The 5,420-nt window shown below is 44.2% G+C and overlaps 1 non-coding gene across 1 annotated transcript; it reads right to left on the bottom strand.

Moving 5' to 3' along the window:
* Positions 1–148: 148 nt before the first annotated feature.
* Positions 149–220, bottom strand: TRNAE-CUC (transfer RNA glutamic acid (anticodon CUC)). The gene has a single exon. It is a non-coding gene; the product is annotated as a tRNA-Glu (tRNA).
* Between the last annotated feature and the right edge of the window lie 5,200 nt (positions 221–5,420).

Below are 5,420 nucleotides of genomic sequence, written 5' to 3'. Positions count from 1 at the left end.
CAGTCACTCCCTATTCTGTCAATGAGTCTCTGTCCTTGAAATGTCAAAAGTGTGAAATGTGTTTGGACATAATAAAAAAGAGAAGAAATGAAACCTTCCGAGGCCAGAATAAAAGTACATGATGAAAGTAGAAAAAAAGCATGGCAGCTTCCCTGACCGGGAATCGAACCCGGGCCGCGGCGGTGAGAGCGCCGAATCCTAACCACTAGACCACCAGGGAGCATGTTGTTGGGGAATGCCCATTAGTATTCCAAAGTTGGACAGGGTAGTGTGTTCCTGGTCTTATCCATAGACTGAAGCATGCAGAAAACCACAGCGCTTATTAAAGGAGGAGAAATAGCAGTAGACACAGAAAACACACTACACGGAGGAAGATTTTAAGGAAGAAAAAATACTGCACCTTAAATAGACTGAACTCTGCTGAGAGTTTCCAAGCGTCGAGGATGGATGAGGCTCTTACATCATCAGATGCTGGAGAATGAAACCATCAGGATACATAGTAACTACAATTACAAGGGCGATCGGTGCTTCTCCGCAGAGCTCCCTGGCGGCTGCCCTTAGGTTCCCCAGGTGCGCGAGCTGCTCCCCCTGTGCCGGGCTCCACCCTGGACACAGGGACCCGCAGTCCTTGTGTATAATGTAGATTTTCCTAGTTCATGACGGAAAGTCTTAATTTTATTAAAGACACGGAGGCGAGTATTATGCGTTCTCTTCTTGCTTTATTAAAACAGCAGTCAAGACAAAAAAGACTACAAATCCCATGAGGCTAACACAGACAGCCAATGGGATTGAAAACGTAGTATAGAACAGGTTGACCAATAACAGTATTCCCCATGCTATTGTGACGTCACTTGACTGCAAGCAGCCCTCTTTTCTTGCAAATAAAGTCAATTGCTGAATAAAAGTGGAAACAGCGTACAAAGAATAAACAATGCCATAAGAAAAGCAAACACATCAGAAGTAAAGTCCAAAATTCTACAAATGAAGGCATATTCGGTGAAGCCAGAACAGGATCCTGAACTTGTAGTGAGTGAAGGATTCGCCAGATGTGAGGATATCATATTAGGATGCTGATGGAGTGGCCGGACTTGGCGCTGAAAGAAAGGGAGGGAGAACAGTATTTATTACCAGTGGAGGGATAATACTCGCCTCCGTGTCTTTAATAAAATTAAGACTTTCCGTCATGAACTAGGAAAATCTACATTTTATGACAAGACCGGAGGCTCCTATTATACGAGTTTAAAGCATATTAATTACATTAAATGAAAGATCATCAACAGGTTTACAATAAAACGGGAACCCGCCCAGAAAGCTTTGGAAGCCATTGCCCCTCTGGTAGAATGAGCTCCAAATCTGGAAATATCGATACCAGCTAGGGACATAATCCATTTCACCCAACGAGCTAAGGTGGCAGATGAAACCGGGTGGTAAGGTTTCCTAAAAGAAATAAGTAATTGGGAAGAGGATGTTCTCAAATCTGCAGTCTTTTGTTCATAAACTTTAAGGCATTGGCCTACACATAATTTTGGTTGCTGTGGGAAATAAGGATAAAAAACTGACGATAAATTGGTTTTGGTACGTCGAACAACCGAAAATAATACCCCTGAATGGGTAAACTGACGGTTGGAGACGTCAAGTGCTTTTACATCAGATAAACGTTTAATAGAGATTAGACATAATAACATAGTTAACTTAGCAGATAACATTTTAAGAGATAACAGCGTGTTATCCGGCCATGAAATTAAAAACTTCAGAACAACATTAACATCCCATAAATGATTGTATTTTGGCAGAGGAGGTTTGGAAAATTTCACTCCCTTTAGTAATCTGCACACCAGTGGATGCTCGCCTATGGGTTTACCGTTGACCTGGATATGATTAGAAGAAATAGCCGACCTATAAAGGTTAATGGTACGAAAAGCCTTACCTTTACTAGCTTCTGCGGCTAGGAAGTTAACTACGAAAATCACATCTGCTGAAAAGGAATCAAGTTGCCTTCCCAAACACCAGCCGTCCCATAAAGCCCAGGCTGCTTTGTAGGCTTTCTTGGTACCTGGGGCCCATGAATTTGAGATGTATTGAGAAGCTTCTGACGAAATGACAGGGCTAGATTGGGGATTCCTGAGATCTTCCAGGCGGACAGAGTGAGGATATTGTCTACAATGAGGGGATGTGGACGTTGAAAAGGGTCTAAGAGTAAGTCTGGGAAGGAAGGGATTAACAAGGGAAAGTCCACTGAAAGTTCCAGTAGAGTAGGGAACCATACTTGGGATTGCCAGAACGGGACGATGAGAATAAGGGATGCATTCTGACGTCTGGCCTGAGCTAAAACTCTGTTGATCATGATGAAGGGGGGAAAGGCGTAATTGAGGGAGAGAGACCAATTTTGAGAGAAGGCATCTGATGCCAAGGCTAATGGATCTGGACGCCAACTGTAAAATTGGGGAAGTTGAGTGTTCAGACGGGATGCAAACAGATCTATGGAAAACGGACCCCATAAGGAATGGATCTTGTGGAAAACTGAAGGATGAATTTTCCAATCGCTGGAGTCTCGGAGGTGGCGAGAATGCCAGTCTGCGATTGAATTGAGAGCTCCGGGAAGGTACTCTGCATGAACCGAAAGATGGTTTAAAAGGCAAAATTCCCAAAAACTCTTGGCCAGATCCGCCAAAGGTTTTGATTTTGTGCCTCCAAGATGATTTATATACCTGACTGCAGAGATGTTGTCCATCCTGAGGAATATTGCGCAATGAACTTTGTGCTTTGCTAGACTTCTGATTGCAAAGGAGCCGGCAAGCATCTCTAAACAATTGATATGCAATTTGGACTCCTCGGAAGACCATGTACCTCCAGTCGATATGGGACCACATCGGGCCCCCCAGCCCAGACGACTTGCATCGGATTCTAAGACAAGATCTGGGGCTGATGGAAAAATACTTTTTCCGTTCCAAGCGTCCAAATGGTCTATCCACCATTGAAGCTCTGTTCGGGACTCTACGTCTAAGGGAATGAGATCGGAGTAAGATAGGCCTTTTCTTAAGTGTTGAATCTTCAGTCTTTGAAGGGAGCGGTAATGAAGGGGACCTGGAAAAATAGCCTGAATAGAGGAGGACAGCAGGCCCACTAGTCGAGCTAGGGTTCTGAGAGAGATGAGAGAGCTGCGAAGAATTTGCAGGATCTCTGACTTTATGGATCTTATTTTTGACGTGGGAAGAAGGAGAGTAGCAGAAATGGAATTGATTTGAAATCCTAAGAATTCTATGGTTTGGGAAGGAGTTAGTAGGGACTTCTCTCTGTTTATTATAAAGCCTAGATTCTCTAAAAGAGAGGAGGCTGTTTGTAAGTGAAGTAGAAGAATTCGAGGAGATTGGCTTAAAATTAGGACATCGTCCAGATAAATGAGGAGCCTTATGCCCTGGGATCTTAGGAAAGCTACCACGGGCTTCAATAGCTTGGTGAAACACCAAGGGGCAGATGATAGACCGAAGGGCAGAGAGGTAAAGTGATTGGTTTGGTCGAACCAATGGAACTGAAGTAATCTCCTGGAGTCTGGATGTATCGGGACGACTAAATAGGCATCCTGGAGATCCAGTCTGACCATCCAATCGTTTCGAAGAAGTATGTCCCTGAGGTGCAGAATTGTTTCCATTTTGAAATGTCTGTACACCACAAATTGGTTGAAGTGTTTTAAGTTGATGACTGGACGCATCTTTTTGTTCTTCTTTTGAACTAGAAAGATGGGGCTGGTAAATCCCAAAGGATGTGGTTGGGTGACTGAAGTTGCTTGTTTTAGTAACAGGGAATCAACCTCCAGAGAGATTAACTGGATCATTTCTGTGGAGAAATGGGAAGGAGGAATGTAAAATGTTTGAACTGGGGTGGAATACAGTTCTATTGTGTAACCTTGCACAGTATTTAGAACCCATATATCCGCTGTAATTGTTAACCAATTTGAAAGAAAATGGCAGATGCGACCCCCGGTTGGAAAAACACCAAGCTGAGGGCTTACCTGTAGGGTTGGAGGCTTTGGAGTGTCTAAAGGATCTGGAACGATAGCCTCTGCCGTGCTGGGGATAGAACTGCGGTCTAAATTCGTGATGGTAGGAACCATAATATCCTCTGGGGCCTTGGTTGACGGAACCTCGGCCGGTAAAGCGGCCCCTGCCTCTACTGGCCCTGGCAAAAACCCGTTGGTTAAACATTTTCCTCATAGACTGTTGTGCTTTGTCTAATGAGGTAAATGTGGCCACGTATTTGCTGAGATTTTTGATGAAAGAATCACCGAACAACTGTCCTTCGGTATGGATTTGGGGTTGGACCGTTGCCAGATTAATCAATTTAGGGTCCAGTTTAATCAGGAGGCCTTTACGTCTCTCATGTATGAGGGCGGAGTTAGCATTCCCCAGCAGGCAGAAACAACGTTGGACCCATAAGGATAACTCTTCTGGGTCTAGAAAACTGCCATCCAGCCTGGCTGATTCGATCATGTCAAAGATTCTTGTAAGTGGACCTATGACATCCAGTAGTTTGTCCTGACAGGACGACCATGCCTTATCAACTCCCTTACGAGGGTCCTTGCCCTGTTTAGTAAAATTTTTTAACATCTGTTCATCAATGGAGGGAGTGGAAGTAGCTTTGTGTGGAAGGAGGGGACGTGGACATTCGGACTTGAGCTTGGCTCTGGTCTGCTTGTCTAGGGGAGAAAATAATTTCTGAGCCACGTAACGCCCAACATGGTCAGCGGGGAGCCATTCGGTGGAATTAGGTCGAAGTATGTTGGAGGGGTCAAACATGGGAAACCCTTCTGAGTCGAACAAAGGGGGAGAAACAGAAGGACCTTTGGATTTCTTGGGAGGAGGCGAAAACGAATCAGTGTCGTCTTTGTCAGAGACATAAAAATCTGAATCCGCATCTGGGATATCATCATCCGAATTAGGGGTAGAGGTATGGGGAGTGGGGAGGGAAAAGTGGCGTTGTTTGGCCTTACGTTTCAAAGGAGGTTTGGAGACCATATTGTTATACTCCTTGGCAGGAGCCTTGTGAGGAACCGCGTCCTCTGTCATATGTGAGGTAAACTCACTTTCCGTCTGTGCCGGAACCATAGGGTTGGCAGGATGGCGTTGACTGCATTCCCCCGCAGACTGGGCCGAAGATTTGGATAAAAGGTTAGAAAAATTTGACTCCAAATTCTTGGATAATTTTTGCATAGATGACGCCATAGCCTGTTGAACAGAGGTTTTGATAAAATTACGTAACTCGTTTCTTATGTCCTCAATTTCACTGGGAACACCCTGTTCCATAGATGAGGAATTGGTTTCCATGTTAAGGATAATTAAATAACAAAGGAATTTCTTCTCGGTGAAAAAATGGCTTTAAAATGACAGGAAATAAATTATATAGGAATTTCCTAAGTGAGCTGG

The sequence above is a fragment of the Pleurodeles waltl genome, unplaced genomic scaffold, assembly GCF_031143425.1.
Source record: "Pleurodeles waltl isolate 20211129_DDA unplaced genomic scaffold, aPleWal1.hap1.20221129 scaffold_86, whole genome shotgun sequence".
Taxonomy (NCBI): domain Eukaryota; kingdom Metazoa; phylum Chordata; class Amphibia; order Caudata; family Salamandridae; genus Pleurodeles; species Pleurodeles waltl.
Note: the sequence above shows the minus strand (reverse complement) of the source record. Positions and strands in the feature narration are given on the sequence as shown.